Source organism: Pleurodeles waltl, chromosome 7 (assembly GCF_031143425.1).
Source record: "Pleurodeles waltl isolate 20211129_DDA chromosome 7, aPleWal1.hap1.20221129, whole genome shotgun sequence".
Classification (NCBI taxonomy): domain Eukaryota; kingdom Metazoa; phylum Chordata; class Amphibia; order Caudata; family Salamandridae; genus Pleurodeles; species Pleurodeles waltl.
The window spans coordinates 895,706,762-895,726,483 of NC_090446.1; positions in this window are offsets into that span (position 1 = coordinate 895,706,762).

Below are 19,722 nucleotides of genomic sequence, written 5' to 3' on the forward strand. Positions count from 1 at the left end.
ACACCTGTTAACTACTCTTAGTAGTCTGGTGCTCAAAACAAAGATCACCTCAGTCACGATAGGCAGTGAACAACGAAGTTAGTGTTAAGAAGGGCCCCTTAAGGGGGGCGTGGCCAACATGGCGACCGGAGCGGCAGCATAAACTGCAGCTCCGATCCCTGGCCCAAATAAACATCCTGTCTGCGATGCCTGCACCCTGAAAGAGGGCCACGGGCATCGCCTTAAATCGCTGTCCTGGGCCCGCGATATGGGCCGTGTCCGGAACCCGGACAATGCGCCCGCTCTCCGTTCCACGAGCGAGCTGCCGCGAGGCCGTAGATGGGCTCACGACCGCGGCCTGAGGTCTCATAGTAACGCGAGCCGCCGACTCCGGACCTGCATCGGCAGCCGCGTCAGCGACCAGACCGGAGGCTGAGTCGCGTAAACAACTGCTGCTCTGGTGGAGCCGTTGGCGGCTCTGCCTTTTCTGGTGCCTGCGTTTGTGCTCCGGCCGCCGCACCCGCCTCGCACACTGCGTGCGTGCTGCCGGGCGGCCGGATTTGAATCCATATCCGAGGCCGGGAGACTCGCGAGGACGCGAGCTGCCGGGTCACTGCCCGCTTCAGCCACTGCACCCGCGGCCGGCCCGGAGGACGTGCCGCGGTAATACCGACCGAGCTGGTGGGGCCAAGGGCGGCTCCACACTTTTGTCTGCGATTCGGGGCAGCCGTTCTGGACGAGGCTGCCCCACTATGAAAATAATACTCCACGGATAGGGGCCTGCTGCCCCTCTCTACAGCGCACTCTTCCTGCTGGACAAGCTTAACACTGATGTGCCCTGGATACTCCAACTGGTGGCAGGACCTACACCAACAGCAGCTACAGCTCACTGAGCGAAGCGCCCGCCACGCCGGCAGCGCGCGCCCTGCATTGCGACCGAGCCCGTGACAGGGACTGTGGTCTATATAACAACGCCCAGCTGTCAGTGGATCCACATCGCGGACTGAATTCACGTCCGGCCCGGAGACCATACTACAGAAACCTCAGCCCTGCGGACTACGACCGTGGTGGGTGCGCACTTTTAACTAAGCTGTAAACTGCGTGCCGCGCACGTGGGCACGTGCCTACATTCTGCACATCAACAACCCCCGTGCAGGGCTGTCGCCATTGAGAGTGGGCACGTCCGAAATCCCACAGGGCCCATCGCTTGAGGCCATACCGACGCTCCGAGTGAAGGCTCGCGGGAGTGGCGTGCCAGTGTTGGAGGTGTAGCGGCCTTCCTACCTGAACTAACACTTGCTAATATAATTGGCCATTATCCACACATTCTTCTTCATTGTCCCTCAACTGGGCAGCCTGCCCTTGGCACCCAGGCTGAACCGACCTGCGACGCGCGCCTCATCCTACTCAAAGGTGATACTTTCAATTATCCTACTGTCCCGCTACACCTGTGAGCCTCTGGGACAACACCATCTCTTCCATCTACAGTGACACAGCATGCTCATCCCACCTGCTGCCAGAAGTTGGGACATGCACTAAACTCGATCCAAAACAGCGGAGCACCCATTTTTCCACCAGATATTCACCAGCTCGCATCTCAACCCCGCGCCTACAGACCCGCCCCGGTGACGTGTGAATTGTCTCCCACGCTTGGTACGCTACCCTGTAGACGGCAGAATTTCATTTTTTGCTTTTAATTGTTATCCTCAGCCCCCCGGAACAGTGCCCTCACTGCACCACAGGTGGCATTTTATGAGCGTCCCTCCTGCATTGCCTCCACCCGGTTCTATACTGTCTAAACTCTCCTGAAACCAATTTGCCAAATGGACAAACCAAAAACCCCATGTGCACCTCCAGGTAAAATGGATCCTGACACCCCCTCTCCCATTGACACCCAAGTGTCCATGCAACTGGCCTTGCAGAAGATGGACATCACATTACAATCACACACGTCGCAGTTCGAGAAGATACTGCAAGCTATCCTAGACACTAAGTCCACTCTAGAAGCCAAGATAGGCTCGGTAGCAGAAGACCTTAACATACTCCGAACTGATCAACACGCACTGTCCAACAGGGTATCTGAATTAGAGAAAGATTCTGCAATACTACCCCGATCTGTGAAGGATCTCCAATCGCAATTATCATACTTAACGACGGAGGTGGACCTTTTAAAACGCAGAGCGGAGGACGCAGAGAGCAGATCCCGACGCAACAATATACGTCTGGTAGGATTTCCAGAGCATGTTGAAGGCCCCAGCGCAGAACTATTCATAGAACAATGGCTTACGGACACAATCCTCAAAGACAATATCCGAAGTTCTTCTCTGTCGAACGTGCCCACAGGGTTCCGGGAAGACCCCCTCCGCCTGGCGCTCAGCCTCACCCGCTGATAGTGAAACTCCTTAATTACCGTGACAGAGACCTCATTCTACAATTGTTTCGCAAATCCGGCCCGTTGCGCTTTGAAAATGCAATGATCACTGAATATCCAGATTTTACAGCGGAAGTCCAGAAGAAACGGAGCTCTTTCTATCGTGTCAAAGAATGCCTTTGCAAACACCACATCAAATATGCGTTGATGTTCCCAGCCAGACTCCGAGTACAAGATGACACTCGTGTACATTTCTTCACTACACCAGAGGATGCCTGGACCTGGCTACACGCCAAGGGTCTTGCTGACCCGATAGTCACAGACACTCCAGGCAACAGCTGGTATCCACCTAAGACAAGGCGGAAGCAACGTAAAAAACAAGGCGCTAAACCCTCATCGGAACAATCACAAACTGAACGCTCCCTTCTTCTGCAAGCCACATCTAGATTTGTTAATACATCACCAACCGCCCTGTCTAATCAAACAGATGGGGAACCAGACCACAACCCTGCTTCTGACTCAGCGGAATCCACGCGAGGCCCTTCTCTCACGCCGCGCACAGCAGATGATATCTGTTAAGCTAACCGAGATTCACCCATCCCTCCTTCTTACACACGATAACGGGACTTCCTCCCCTTGGATGTCAGAGGGAAACCTGGCGACACTGCGGACCCCCGGGCGCAGCGCACGGCTCGATCACGGGCCTGGGCGGCGCACTCAGCATCATAAACAACCTGGGCAGGGCGGTTATATCTTATCGCTCTGTACTAACACTATTTGGCACCCTCCATGCGCCATATGGACTGTTCTCCCATGCCGGCAATAGCCGAAATTTTTTTCATTTTTTCACTATTCTTGTTGATGTTATATATTGTTTTCAAGTGTGCTTATTTTTTTTGGGTTACTGGCTTTGTCACACGCTATCTCACCGCAAATGCATCCGCAAATACCCAACCCTCATACACCACACCGATAGGCTCACATTTAACAGCGCCGAGAACGCTACCTGGCTGGTCTCAAAGGGCAATCGTTGTAATATTCTCATAATAGGCCCGGGGGACAAGCACCTCCCCGTTTTAGTTATATTTGCAAATGCATTATGGCTTCTCAAACACAACGGGGAATCTTGAAATACAAGATACTCACATGGAACATCAAAGGTATGGCAGCGCCGCAAAAGCGACAAAGGATTCATACATTTCCTAAACGGCAACAAATACACATTGCCCTGCTACAAGAGACACACCTCACTAAGTCCACATTAGAGAATACACGCTTAAAATGGAAAGGACAATTACACGCCACCACCTCCTCTTCCTTTGCTCGTGGTGTGGCGATTTGGATTGCCCCTGGGGTCCCATTTACTACGACTCGCACACAATGCGACCCAGAAGGTAGATATGTGATACTAGAAGGCGTCCTTGACCGATCCCCACTAGCGTTGGTAGCGCTATACTCCCCTAACACTAGTCAAGGTGACTTTCTGAATACGCTTACCCCTGGCAGTCTTACTGACCCTGCATTAGAGTGCATCGGGGGGTGACTTTAATAGCGTCCTGAATACTCAAATAGACCGTTCGTTCCCCCGTCTTGGTGCGGCTTCATCCAACCGAGCCTCACAAGCTTTAGCAAAATGGGCCTCTCACAATAATTTAAGTGACATCTGGAGGATAGGTCACCCCACCCACCGCGAATATTCTTACTACTCCCCAGTACATAAATTATACACCAGAATAGATATGATCTTTGTGTCCGCAACTGTAATCCAGAAAATGTGTAGTACCGAATATCTGGCACGCACTATATCGGACCACAACCCATTATGCGCAATAATGGCCTGGGGCCACATGCATACCCGCATCCCAACATGGCGACTGCAACCAGAAATTCTTTTAGATCCTCCCTTCCATACAGAAATGTCCAAACAATTGGCTGATTATTTCTTATTAAATAAAAACACAACAGCATCTCGTGCTACAGAATGGGACGCCCACAAAGTGGTGATACGTGGCCACTGCCTCGCAGCCACAGTGGGAGTAAAGAAGATACTCACTAAAGAACTACAAGACTTAGAGGTCAAGCTCCGTAAAGTGGAGATCGAGGTTTCCAGTGGCGAGGCCACATTGTCTGGACTGAATTAGCTTAAAGCTGCCTACAAAGAAGCAGACACTAGGCTGGGTAAGCACGACTACAGACACTACAGGACACGGCAACACGCCGAAGGAGATAGATCGGGCAGACTACTGGCGTGGCTGACCCGCCAACCCTCGCAATCATCACCTATTGGTGCAATACGTTTAAGCTCCGGCGTCATTGTCAATACTCAATCCGAAATCAACGACGCCTTCTTAACATACTACCGCACTCTATATACACCTCTTCCCTCCCCGTCAGAGCAGCAACTAACTGATATATTAACATTTGTCTCTCACAACCAACATATTATAGACAATGATACCACCTTGGACGGCCCCATTACAATAGAAGAATTGCGCGTAGCACTAACACAAATGGCACGAGGCAAGACCCCTGGCTCAGATGGCCTGCCGGTGGAATTCTTTCATTCCCACGCTACACATCTTCTGCAGCCACTCAAGTATTTAATGAAGCACGAAATAAATTACTATTACCGGAATCCATGCGCAAAGCTCTAATAGTTGTTCTCCCAAAAACAGGCCGCGACCCTTTAGATGTTACATCATACAGACCACTCTCTCTTCTCAACACAGAGGGGGTTATTCTAACTTTGGAGGAGTGTTAATCCGTCCCAAAAGTGACGGTAAAGTGACGGATATACCACCAGCCGTATTAGGAGTTCCATAGGATATAATGGACTCGTAATACGGCTGGTGGTAAATCCGTCACTTTTCCGTCACTTTTGGGACGGATTAACACCTACTCCAAAGTTAGAATAACCTCCAGACTGTAAACTGCTGGGGAAAATACTAGCAAATAGATTACTTCCCCACCTAGAAAGTTTAATACACTCAGACCAGTCTGGTTTTATCCCTGGGAGAAGCACCTTTTTAAACATCAGAAGATTGCTTCACATAATGCACAGTAACACAGAACCAAAAGCTGTAGCCCTCTCCTTAGACATTGAAAAAGCGTTTGATACGCTGAGCTGGGATTACCTTCTACGCACGCTTAAAGCGTTTGGTTTTGGGTCCGGTTTCTTACAATGGATCAAAACGCTCTACTCTAAACCCACAGCTCGAGTCAAAAACGGTCGTGTTATCTCTGAGGCGTTTCCCATAGGCAGAGGCACCAGACAGGGATGTCCATTATCCCCTTTATTATTCGCCATAGCTATGGAACCATTAGCAATTAAACTACGAAGTTGCGCGCACCTGTGGGGCATCTCCGAATCTAACACACATCATATTATATCCTTATATGCGGACGACGCCCTGATATACCTGCGTAATCACTCCACCTCCATGGCTGGGGTTCTATCAATGCTCGACTCCTTTGCCCTGGCTTCTGGTCTACGCGTCAATTGGTCCAAATCAAGTACCTTTCCTCTTACCCCCATACCGACAGACCTTCACATGACACTACCGCAATATCAACTACCATGGTCACACAATACCTTCAAGTATCTCGGGATCCAAATCTATCACTCCATTATTGACCTGAAAGAAGGCAATATTGATAGAGCACTCAGCTCTACTCGCAGCTCAATGTCATTCTGGGGCTCGCTCCCCTTATCTCCCATGGGTCGAGTAGCAATAGCTAAAATGCTCATCCTTCCAAGGTTCTTATATTTTTTTACTGCCCTGCCGCTGTGTCTGCCACGAGCGTTCTTTAACAAACTGCACTCATTATTGACTGATTTACTCTGGGGCAGAGACAGACGCAGGGTAGCGTTAACTACAACACAATACCCGCAAGAGGCGGGGGGTTTGGGCATGCCCAACTTTGAGAGATATTACGCAGCTTCTCAGCTGCTATGGGTGTCTACATGGCTCAAAGAGATCCCTTCCTCTGAAGGCACAATGCTGCAGACATATTTGGCCCCGCAAACATTGCTGTCTTCACTCTTATCTGGCCCTAACCGCCTACCCTCAAAACTTATATTACTAGAGGCAGCTCGCTTCTGTTGGTGCAGATACGTTCAAAGTGAGTCCCCTCTATCCCCCTACTCCCCCCTGTTACCACTGCTCCAGCTACCAAACACCCAAACATTATCATTAAATCACGATACGCGGGACATAAGTACTCTAAACGTAGGCGACTACTACTCGAGTTCTAAATTACGCACCTTTGCGGACCTAGTGGCCGCTGGAGTTATGCACACAGGAGCCTTCCTGATGTACAACGCTATTAAACGACTACTTAACAACCTTTGGGGTTCCGGCAATAATGAACCTCCCGAATCCCAACTACTTACTGTTATTCTTACGATGGGCAGCGCAAAAGGCATCATAACTAAATTATACACAGTACTGATGACGGAGGTCTGCTCCGCGTTACCGCTTGCTAAAGCACGTTGGGACTCTGTCCTCCCTACACCACTATCACAAAAAACATGGATTGCGGCTCTTACAATGATTAAGTCAATATCCCGCAACCCTCGGTTGCGTTACACCCAATTCAATTATATTCACCAAGCATATCTATCTCCGGCCCGCATCCAAAGAATATACCTGAATGAAAACTCAACATGTCCTAGATGTGCTGCCCCGGCAGCAGATTTCTATCACATGGTCTGGAGCTGTCACCCCATAAACTCAGCCTGGCATCGGGTCACAAATACCACAGCAGACATTACATCTCACACTTTGTCGTCCACCCCTGACTCATGTTTACTTGGCATACGTCAACGCGCCAAAGGCGATAAACATCTGCACAGATTTATTGATTTGGCATTTGCTGTCTTCAAGCGCCTAATAGCCACGCACTGGAAAGCCCCACACGTACCATCTCACTCTGCCTGGCTTCGCGACTTGCACAGTCGCTCGCAGGCCGAAGCTCAGACATTACGCTTACTGCAATACAAGGGCCTACTACAGGATGGCCCCGAAGTCTGGGACATTTTTGTGGTAGCGATCGAAAACAGGGATGACACATACCCCCCCTAAGCCCCCCGCCCACAATCCTTCAGTACATTAACCCCCTCATGCCCCCTCCTAACGGCATGTGGCAGTACTCTTGGTTGCTTACGCAGGGACCACGCCTTTATGCACTACATGCTTGGCTTTGGGTATCCCTAAAATGGCTCTATGCCCTATTATACCTCACAACTAACATCTCAAGGGTGTTGCCCTGATCTCCAAGCATAATAATCGGACCCTCTCTCTATTTCATCCCACCATCCGGGGTTGGGGCATCCAGCATTAGGAATAATACCAGCGGTGTTTAGCTGTGACCTTAGTTAATCAATTAGTTGCATAATTTACAATGGTGTTTTCTGAACTGTATTGCGCAACCGCGCTGTAGTGACTTACAAATGCGTGTAAACAATTTGAAAAATTATCAGTGACTAAACATGTTGTTGTGTGTGCATAATGTTTAATAAACAGATTAAAAAAAAAAAAAAAAGGGCCCCTTAAGAAGGGCCCTCCAATTCAAGTTTTACTGCCATACCCCTTCTTCATGGGAGAACGGACAGCCCGGATGTCACTCGAAGGTTTTCGACATCACTTGAGAGGTACAACTTGGCCCTCATGCTACACACAGCTCGAGAACAGTGTCTAAACATCACTTGCTACTCAGAGTGATTTACTTCCACAGCTAAAAAGTCATAAATTAAGCTACGTGAATCAATCATTACTATTGATAATTACTAAGTATCAATCCATTTAATTTCCTTCCCGAAATGTATCACTGTGCAGTGGCGCCACGTCGCAAAACCTTGGAGCAGATTCTGAAGTAATTCAAGCTGTCGTTTAGAGTTTGTAAATGGAAGAACTTTCACAAAAGTTAGCAACGTATTTTTAAAGCTTCGCCAACTTTAAGAACATTAAAAAAAGCCTGAAGGATCACTCAAAAATAGGTTTTATGAGAGAAAACATTGGAAAACTTACAATAATAAACCCTCAACAACATAATTTTTGTGGGAAATTTCGTTGTCACGTAAAGTTTCGCAGAGTTAACTTAATAAATTTGGAACCTGTGAAATTCCCATAACATTATCATTGAAATTTTTATTTCACACACCGCTAGCTCAGATCCTGGCTATACTCCAAAGTAATATCTCCAGAGGGAGGATTCCCATTGAGACTGGTAAATTCGAAATATGTCCACAGAGTTTCTGAGTTTGACCCAAGCAGGGCAGTTCAAACTTGCCAAGTCCCCACAGCATGATTATGAATAGCACGTCATGCTGGAGGTAGTTGTTTTGAAAGCACACACTCCATATAATATCCCTGATTCAGGGAGAACTTGTCTCAAGGCCCCAGGGAAACCTCTCCAATTCTGAATGTATGCCGGGGCATTTTAGCAGCCCCCCGGGGACACTCGTGGGCCCATGGAATGGAGAAGGAGAGTGGTGGAATCAAGATAAGGTCATCAGCGGTGGAAAAGATTCTCCTGTAGCACTGGACAATTTTCGTGGCATTTTTTCAACTCACCAGCATTGCGTTTAGCAAATTTCAAAACCCACAAGCAAACAAGCAACAAACAAACAAGCATTGACCTTCACCAGGGAAACACCCGGAACAACGGCTCCTAAATCACGAAGTCGTGGAAAATGAAAGCGAAACAACGATTTCGTTTTCCACGACTTCCTGGTTTTAGGGCCTTAACCATGCATGTGTGAACCACGTACATGCGTGGTTAAGGCACAGAAGAAGGGAGTCGACGCGGTGAAGGAGGAGGTAAGTTGAGCTGGGGCTGTTTTTTTGGGGGTGGGTTGGGGGGCTTGGGGTGATTAGGGTTTAGGGGGAGGGGGGCCAGGGTTTAGGTTTTAGGGGTGGGTTGGGGTGTTGGGGTGCTTTAGGTTTTAGGGGCGGGGGTGGGGACTGGGGTTATTTTTTGTTTTAGGGGGTGGGGTTGGGGGCTGGGGGTGATTAGGGTTTAGGGGCAGGGGAGGCGGGGTCAGGGTTTAGGTTTTAGGGGTGGGTTGGGGGGTTGGGGTGCTTTAGGTTTTAGGAGAGGGGGGTTAGGGTTGTGGTAATTTTGGGGGTGGGGTGGTTGTGGGGGTGGGGGGGTTGCGGTAATTTTTAGGGGTGGGGGGTCAGGGGGGACGCATGCTGGAACCGTGCATGCTGATCACTAATGCCTTTACCAGGAATGCCTTTACAACGAAAAATTGTTGTAAAGACATTCATGGTAAAGGCATTAGTGATAACAACAAGGTTGTTGTTCCGAACTCGTTGAGCCATGGGCGATTGAAGCACTCATGGTTTCAACATCTAACCCCTTCACCTATGTAAGAGCTATTGGCTTTGCCAATATCTTTTAGCCATGACTGCTGTTCAGCATGGTTAAACATTAGTGGCATGGCGTAGCGTGGAGTAGAAAAGAGTAGCACAGGGGAGAGTGGAGTAGAGTTTCTTATAGTGGAGTGGTATAGAATAGAGTTTAGTAGAGTGGAGTGTAGGGGTGTAGAATGGAATGGTGTAGAATGGAGTGGCATAGAGTTGCGTAGGGTGGAGTGGCATAGAGCAGCGTGATATAGAGCAGGGTGGTATATGCAAAGTGGCATAGAGCAAAGCTGCGTGGAGTGGAGTGATGGAGGGTGGAGTGGCATACTGTAGTGTGGTGTTGTGTAGAGTGCAGAGTGCAGTGGAGTGGTGTAGAGTGGCATAGAACTAAGTGGAGTGGCGTGGAGTAGTGTGGAATATACTGGCACAAGGTGGAGTGGCGTGGAGTTGAGTAACAGAGTATAGTGGCATGGAGTGGAGTGGCAAATTGAAATGGTGTAGAGTAGAGTGACGAAGAGTAGAGTGAAGTGGCATGGGGTGGAGTGGGATAGAGCAGAGTGGTGTAGACCAGAGTAGTATAGAGTGGAGTGGTGTAGACTAAGGTGGTGTAGAGTGGAGGTGAGTGAAGAGGAGTGGGATAGATTAGAGTGGCATAAAGTAGAGCACCTAGAGTGGAGTGGCATAAGGGGCATAGAACAGAGTAGAATGATGTGGATTGGTGTAGAGTACAGTGGCACAGAATGGCTTGGAGTGGACTGGCGTAGAGTATGATGATATAGAATATAATGGCTTAGAGTGGAGTGAAGTGGAGTGGTGTAGAATGGAGTGAAGTCTCTTAGAGTGGAGTGATGTGTGGTGGCATGGAGTGGCATAAAGGTACATTGAGTGACTTGGTGTGGTTTAGAGTAGAGTGATATGGAGTGGAGTACCATGGTGTAGAATGGCATAGAGTACACTGGCATTGAGTGGAGCGGCATAGAGTGGACTGGCATGACGTGGAGAGGCTTAGAGTAAAGTAGCATATGTTGGAGTGACATAGAGTAGAGTGGAGTGGTGTGGAGTGGCATAGCGTAGAGTGGCATGCAGTGGAGTGGAGTAGAGTGTCAGAGTGGTGTAGAGAAGAGTGGCTTAGAGGAGAATAGAGTGGTGCTGAGTGGAGTGGCATAGAGTAAAATGTCATAGAAAAGTGTGGCATTGAGTGGAGTGGAGGAGAGGAGAGTGGAGTGGCATAAAGTGGAATGGCATAGAGTGAAGTGAAGTGGCCTAAAGTGTCTTGGAGTGGTGTGAAGTGGCTTAGAGTGGAGTTGTGTAGATTGGAGCGGTATTGAGTGGTGTAGAGAAGTGTGGCATAGAGTGGAGTGGTATTGAGTGGTGTAGAGAAGTGTGGCATAGAGTGGAGTGCAATAGAGTGGCAGTGAATGGAGTGTATTGATGTAGAGTGCCACAGAGTGTCATTGTGTGAAGTGCAGTGGACTGGTCTGGAGTGGCATAGAGTGGAGTGGGTGTAAGTACCATAAAGAAGGACTGTTCAAAAAAGTGTTTGAAAACTAGTGGCGTAACATTAGCCCCTGCATCCCCTTCTGTGTGGGGGTGACCCAAGCTCACAGGAGGGACAAGCTCCAGGGGGGCCCTCAGCACAGCTGACACTGTGCTTGGTCTGCATGCCCCTGGCCTGACTGCTCCCAACTGGTTTGTGGGGCCACTACATGTACTTTGCAGGGGACACCCTTCAAGTTTATTTACACCACGTTTGAAAACATAACAAGTGGAGAATGCAGCTGAGAACTGGAAACAGAGGAAGTGTCCTGAAATGTGTACCTCAATCACAGCATGATCAGTGAAGGACACTAAGGGCCTCATTCTAAGTCTGGCGGGTGGCGGAGGCCGCCCGCCAGACTTCCCCCCTCCAGAATACCGCACCGCGGTCGGAAGACCGCTGCGGCTATTCTGTGTTTTACACTGGGCTGGCGGGCGACCGCCAAAAGGCCGCCCGCCAGCCCAGTGTAAAACTCCCTTCTCACGAGGACGCCGGCTCAGAATTGAGCCGGCGGAGTGGGAAGGTGCGATGGGTGCAGTTGCACCCGTCGCGAATTTCACTGTCTGCAATGCAGACAGTGAAATTCCTTGTGGGGCCCTCTTACGGGGGCCCCTGCAGTGCCCATGCCATTGGCATGGGCACTGCAGGGGCCCCCAGGGGCCCCACGACAACCCATACCGCCATCCTGTTCCTGGCGGGAGAATCGCCAGGAACAGGATGGCGGTATGGGCTGTCAGAATCCCCATGGCGGCGCAGCGAGCTGCGCAGCCATGGAGGATTCTAATGGGCAGCGGAAAACCGGCGGGAGACCGCCGGTTTTCCACTTCTGACCGCGGCAAAACCGCTGCGGTCAGAATGCCCTGCGGGGCACCGCCAGCCTGTTGGCGGTGCTCCCGCCGACCCTGGCGCCGGCGGTTCCTTACCGCCGGGGTCAGAATCAGGCCCTAAGTAAGCTGAATCAATCTGTGCTTGGTCCATGCTCCACAGAAATAAAAGGAAATGATGCCTGGCATTTGCTGGTCAATTATGATGCAGCAAAGAAGACTGGTAAAATGAACATTCAGCATTGGGAGGGCTCCAAGCCCTTCATTGTAAACAATATCTCTTGCAAGAGAGAATACATGGATCATAAGTGCTGTCTTAGACTCAACCTGAAAACTGCTCCAAGTTGTGAGCTGTCAGGCTTCACATTTTTCATGGTCCTATTGCTCATCCGTTGTGGGCTATTCTCTAGGAGGCCATGATGCTGTGAATGTTTATAGTGCTTGGAGGCAGGACAATGTCACAGATCACTATTACTCCCACCCCAACAGACCTTGGGAAGGTGGGTTTGCAGCCTGCTCTAAAGTGCTCTACATTACTCTGGATGTTGTCTATCCTTTATGTGTCCTCATCCCTAAATCATCACCACTACCTCTCCAGCCACCACTCCAACTCCTTCACTACAGTTGCCTTACTAGCTGGGTGTTGTGTCAAAGGCAATTAATCTATCACGGAAAGAAGCAGAGACAGAGATGGGCAAAAGGGAGAAAGAAAGAGAAAAAGAGAAGTGAGGCCTTGGCCAATGGAAGGGGGGCACATGACGAGAATAGGGGGAAACAATCAACCCCACCTCCTCCGGTTTAGCACTATCTAGTAACCAGCTTCCCTTTCTCTCACTCTTTCACTCCCAGGTGTGTCTTAAAACTTTAACCTTTGCTATACGTATTTTCTTTTGGAACTCGCAGTGAGGCACTTTTTAGTTTACAGTGCATGTGTTCTAAGAAACTATTTTGAGTTACTAGCACACTACACTTGTGTGCCTCCAGAATCACGACCAGCTCCCACATTCGAAATTCAGGATGATCGCCAGCTCCTCTACTGAAAATTAAGCACCAGGTCGAGTTACTGCGCAGACAAGTTAGCATTTTGACAAACTCCCATACTGATAGTTTAGCACAATGCTGAGCTCCCATGCTAATCGGTCACCACCATTCGAGTACCCATGCTGATAGTATCACAATTGTAATTGAATTGTATTGTTCTATTTAATTAAATTGTTACCATACACCACCACTTCAAAGTGACTTTAAAAGAGAAACAATAAAAAGCAGTTAAAAATGATCTTTTAGCAAGAACGACAATGTTCAGAAACCACATTTTCACATTCAGTTTTGTAAAAGTTATGCTTAAACATTTGGCAAAACATGAGAGGTCTTCTGTGTTCAAAGAGTAGCTCAGGCCGTCCTGGCACATCAAAATGACCCCTCTTTGAAAAAAAAAATGGGATTAAAATCCTCTGTCTCTATTCCCTGCAACAATACTGTTTTTGTGATTGTGTTTTTTGTACTTTTGATTATAAACATCTCAAATTGCATTCACATGATTTTTTTCTTCTCATAGACCCTTTTAATTGAACTCTTTAGGTAATTCTGACCTGTAATTTGTCATATGAGTCGCATAATATGGAAGCTTTACAAGGAAGTACTAAAGCATAGTAGGTAAGTATATATTTATTGTTTGAATAATTGCAATCATTTATTACATAACACTAAATGATTCTTACCCCATCTTCTAAAAATGAAGGCTTACCCACATTTTGACAGGCAATTAGTACACTTGGGCTTGACATTTCTCATTTTTTTCCCACTGGTTCCGGATACTGCAGTCAGATAATGTTGTTTGATATCCAAGCACTAGGTCGGTTTTTAAAGAGGTGTGCCGAGTGGCTTCTCTCTTCTTGGCTGTGTTTGTAATGGTAAAAATCGAATTCTTATGTCTTGTGACGTGAGATGAGGTAAGTTAGATACATGTGATAGCACACGTAGAATGTTTTATCTATTAATGGTGTCATCTTGTCCACCTGAGTTGTATTCAGGAGTGAAGTGAGGCCTATTCTTGCCATCAAGGCCTTGGTTGATTTAAATTTCTGTTAATGCCGCCTGGGTTGGCAGAGGCCTGGTTGTCAATGCCAGACACGGTGCAAAAATTGTATATGATTGGGCCACTGAGCTGGTAACTCCCTGCAGTTGGCTGTACTAACTTTGCTTATGTTATTTCGTAACTTAATTAGTTTTGTGTCAGTTTCTGTCTCTTCATTCATGTAAGGCATATTACCTGATGAAGCGATTATGCCTTTTGTTACATGTATGTAGCTATCATAACTATGGATTGTGTGATTTTCAAATTTGATGGTTAGTGCTTAAACATCTCCGTCATTGAGGAGCTGACTATCCGGAAATGCTGCTATAATGCCTAATGCTTGAGATCTGTTACTCTCAATTCTGCTTCCAGGGATATTAATAGACTTATCTTTCTGCTGTGTGAAGTATGCCGGAAATTGTGTTTTTTTACATGAATGCAACTGTTGTTTTCGGTGTTCAGTTCAATTATTCGGACGAGCTATCATCACGCAATGTCATGGCAAGCAACCTGCTTTGAGATGTTGGATGTTGTTTTTCTAGTTGACTAGGGCTGGCCTTGCTGTTTACTAGGATTCCTAATGAAGTAGAGATTTTTGTTCCTCTTTTTAAATATTTTCTTTTCTTGATAGTAGCTTTGTGCCCCCTATTCACTCTGCATATTTTTAAAGATGTTCTTTGGGAAGTAGTGAGTAGGTGCTCCTGTGGTCTCATTTGATTGGCTTGATTCTGGCTTGTGCTTTGTGAGCATCTTGGGAGGCACTGGGCTCAAGGGCTCTTAGATTTCAAACATGTTAATGTTTTCTTTTGAGGCTGTTAATTGGAAACTGTAAGTCTTGGGGGGGGGTACTTAGTTTATACATTATTGGCAAACCAGTGCGTTCCAGATTCGATTCTGTGACTGACTGTATTTTTGAGTGAATTCCTTGTATTGTGAAATTTGAGAATTTGGCCTCTGTGTGGACATGCCCTGAGCAAGGCATTGATGAAATTGTAAAAAAGAAAAAAGCACTAGTGGTCCTCATTAAATAAATCTCCAACAGCTGCAAGGAGATCTTTTCAATCATCAAGGGTTTTACCTCACCCTCGCCCAATGACAACTACCTTGCTGCCTCCCAACAACTCTGCAACAACCTGTCCAACTTCTTCCACAGCAAATTTGCAAATATCTACAGCAACTTTGCACACCAACCCAACCTCAGAAAACTCATTGCTAACCTATGTATCACCAACCAAGATGGCTGCCTGACCGAATGGACAACCCTCACCAGAACCAAGACAGCAGTAATCATGTGGACTACCCACTCCGGGGCCCCAACGGACCCATACCGTCACCGCATCTACAACCTGGGAATATCACCAGTCATCACCCTGACCCACATCAACACCTCCATCTCATCGACTACTTTCCCAGATGACTGGATACTTGCAGAAATCAACGCTCTGCTCAAGAAGTCCACAGCCGATCCAAAGTAACTGAGCAACTTCCGAACCATCTCCCTGCTTTCTTATCAGACCGAAGTGATTAAGAAGGCCAATAACAGGCAACTCACAACCCACCTCGAACTTCACCATCTTCTAGACAACACACAATCAGGATTCAGAAAGAACCACAGTACTTAAACAGCATTCATCACGGACACCAAGGAAATTCAAAACATCCTGTACTGGGGAGAAACAGTGGCCCTCATCCTGCTCGATCTCTCCGTGGCCCCTCACACTGTCTCCCGCACAAAACCTTCATTAGAAGACTCCACACAATCAGCATACAAAGATCCAGTCTCAAATGGAACTCTTCCTTCCTCATGGGAAGAACACAAAGGGTCAGGCTGTCACTCTTCATATCAGAGACTAAGCAACTGATTTGCTGTGTCCCACAAGGATAATCCTTCAGCCCCACTCTTTTCAACACACACAATATATTGCTCGCCAACATCATAGGATCACAAGACATCACAGTCATCTCCTGTACTGATACACCCAACTCATTCTCACCCTGATGGACAAGACAAACACCACCAGAACCGACTTCACAAACTGGCCATGGTAGCAAACTGGATGCGAACCACCTGAAGCTCAAATCCGACAAGTTGGAAATACTGGTCTTTAGCAACACAACTTCCCCATGAGGTTCCACCTGGTGGCGTCCAAGCTAGGTCTAACATAAGGATCATGCAAGAAATCTGGGGATCAGCCTAGATGACAAGCTCAACATGACAGCTCAAGTCAACACAGTGTGCACCTCATGCTTCCACATCCTACACATGCTTCAAAAGATCTTCAAAAGGTTGCCTCAGAAGACCAGATGGACCATTATACAAGCACTCATCACCAGCAGGCTGAACTACGGCAACACTCTCTACACTGGAATCAACAAACAACTCCTACACAGGCTCTAGACCACCCAGAGTGCAGCTGCAGGACTCATAATCGACCTCCATGCTGCACCCACATCACACAGCACCTCAGGAAGCTTTATTGGCTCCCCATTGACAGATGCAGCCAATTCAAAATTTTACACACCTATAAAGCCCAGCACAACACAGGACCACAATATCTTCATACACTTTCACCAACCCACTAGACACCTAAGCTATACCTCACTCTAACTCGCACACAATTGCACCCAAGACATGGGACGACCTCACTGAACACATCAGAGTCACCTACTCACTTCTTGAGTTCCGCAAGAAGCTGAAGACCTGGCTCTTCATATAAGCTCCTTGGGAGTAAATACCTACACACCTAGCCAAAGCACCTAGGGTGATTAGTACACTATACAAATCAAAGTAACATAACATTGCATAATATGACTTTGAACATTTTTAGTTCAATGTTTATTTTAATGTTGAGATTGACGTGTGAAGTCAAGAATCCATCTAAAGCTCCAACTTGTAGGACTATCAGCTGAGAGCATTAATGTCTTCCAGAAGAGTGCTATTGACAGAAGTAAATATGCTATCCATTAAGTTGGTTGTCATTGGCTGGGAACCTGAGTATCTGTGAATTTTATATCTGATATAATTGATTTCAGCTTCATCTTTGACTACTTCAATCTGTTGTACGTCAGAGTCATCCCGACGGAAGCTTTTGATATACATTGGAAAATTCCTTCTGAGGGCTTTCTGCTTCTTAATGGACTCTTATGGATTATTGAGTGATGGGCCCTTGATTAAAGATGAAAGTTTAATGATAGAAAGTCCAGAGGGGCTTTAACTGTACCGATGGATTGAGCTACTGTCTTAAATGTTTGGGCATGTTGACTGATTGAAAGGTGTTTTGCTTTCTGAAACGCCACAGGGTTCTTTCAAGGGGAAAGCAGTCTCAACTTGATGCATGATAGCTTGAGTGTTGGCTACTCCATGAAATTTGTCAAAAAAAATCTGTGATAGTATGTCCGATCTGCACTTGGGTGATGATTATTTCAATGGCTGCACAGTCAGAGGTTGAATTTTGATTATATGTTTACCTCTTAAACCCATTTTGCATCCCACTACGTATTATGAGGAAATACAAAAGCAGTAAATACCACCCAGACTCTGAAAAACAACAGAAGTCCCAAACCAGCAGAAAAGCAAAGTTAATGAAATTCTGCAAAGTGCAAAGAGAACCATCATTTAGGTCATAGCGAATTATAGTAGCTTGCACTCAATTGTCTTGTTTTGATGACTATTTGCAGAGGCAGACAAAATAAACAGGAAGTACTGTGGCCGGTAGGGTTAATGTTTTTTTTCACCCTATCCACAGAATAGAGGGAAACATAAAGGGAGTGAGGTGAGAATGGAAGGATATGAGAGGTTAGTCGCAGTCTTCCTCTTTCAAGTTCTTTTATATATGTACTATGTGGGAACGAATACCTCCTGCCGTACATTATAAGGCTATTGCAAGTCACTGAGGAGCTGCATGACCACACAGAGGAACAAAGCTGAATTTTGAGTTCTTTTATAAGGTTATTGAACTCCAAGGTGACCTGCACTATCTTTATCATGTACAATAGGGAGTACTTTATCTCTTATAATACGTGATCACTCCATCACTATTCCCACAAATCACTTAAATCCTTGCTACATAACTCTTCTGTATGAAAGAAAGAACATGTCTGCAAGCATGAAGAATAAAAATAGAATCTCCAGTGCAAAAGTAAATACATCAAAAAAGCTATTTGTTACAAAACGATATTAGTTTAATACAAGGTAGTATTTTTTTGAAAAGGTGCCATTGAAACGTGCAGCAAGATTCTACCTTTTCTATAATTACCTAAGAAGTGCAAATAATAAACATGTTGTCATAAATATCTGCTTTCCGCTTGTCACTATACAGCTAGAAAAAAGTGCAAAAGAAATAGAAGCAATGTTTTGTGTACATTCTTTAAGCAGCTTCTTTAATAATGCTCTATGACCTGACCTACAATTCCCCTTGGCTGCTAGGTCTAGTAACAGGCATTCTGAAGCCAGAACAAACAAGTGTGTCACAAGTCGCCTATTATGAAGAAATTGGAGACTGCTGGCCATATTTACAAGACCCATGCCGCAGAGCAGGGCAGCATGTGCCTTTCGAGCAAATTGCTGCCATGCACCAACTCAGGCACCCTTGCATCAATAGAGGCAATTTCCACTGTCTATGTGTGCTGCAAAATGCAGCACACATAGAAAGAGGTAAAAGCAGAAATAAATAATGCTATTTCTCTTTGTTGCACCATTCTAACGCCACCCCGGGGGAGGTGCATGCTTTTGACGCATTCCCAGGTTTACAAAAACCTTGTAAATCTGGGAATGCATCATAATCCATGGGTGTTGCGTAGGAATAGTGACTTGCGCTGTGTTGCCTTACTCCATATCTACCAGGCCATGCAGAGCCAAGCAAAGTGGCTTTACGTGGCCTTGCAGATAAGGGTGTGCAGCCTGCACTGCCGGTGTGTCACATAAAGTGACACACTGGCTGTTTTATTTTTACAGGGAATGCAGAATCCTATGTATTATATTTAGATACTCCCACCAGACAGGCCGGAGTTTTATGTGCCTTCAGCAGAGGTGCTCCTGTGACGGCTCAATTCAAGGCACTCAATCTTTGTCAAGCAGACTACATGTTTGATACCCCCAATCAACAAAGTTTTTTTTTTTTTTTTTTTAAAACAATCTACATTTTTTGTTTCTTGAAAACAAAACATAAAATAACATAATAATGGTCCTAACGTATAGGGGGCTTTCTGGCTGTGCATGGGGCCATTGTAAGATTTTACTAACTGGGACGGCAGTGTCTCACAAGGCAGTCCCAGGTAAGGTAAATGAGTGAGTTCTCCTCACCCTAAGAGGGCAGGCTGACCATCACTTTTGCCTCCTGACCCTGTGGCAGGACTGATGTTTTAAACACAGTGCTTTTATCAAAAAATAAAATAGAGGAGTCAATTGTGATTTTGGAATGGTGAGATCTACCATAGCTTCTGCTATGTTAACCTCTAAATGAAGCTGTAAGTCCACATTCTTGCAGAATGTAGACAGCAACATTGTAATAAAAATGGCAGAGAAGGCACTGCCCAAGGAAAACAGAAACATGAGAAGAAAACTA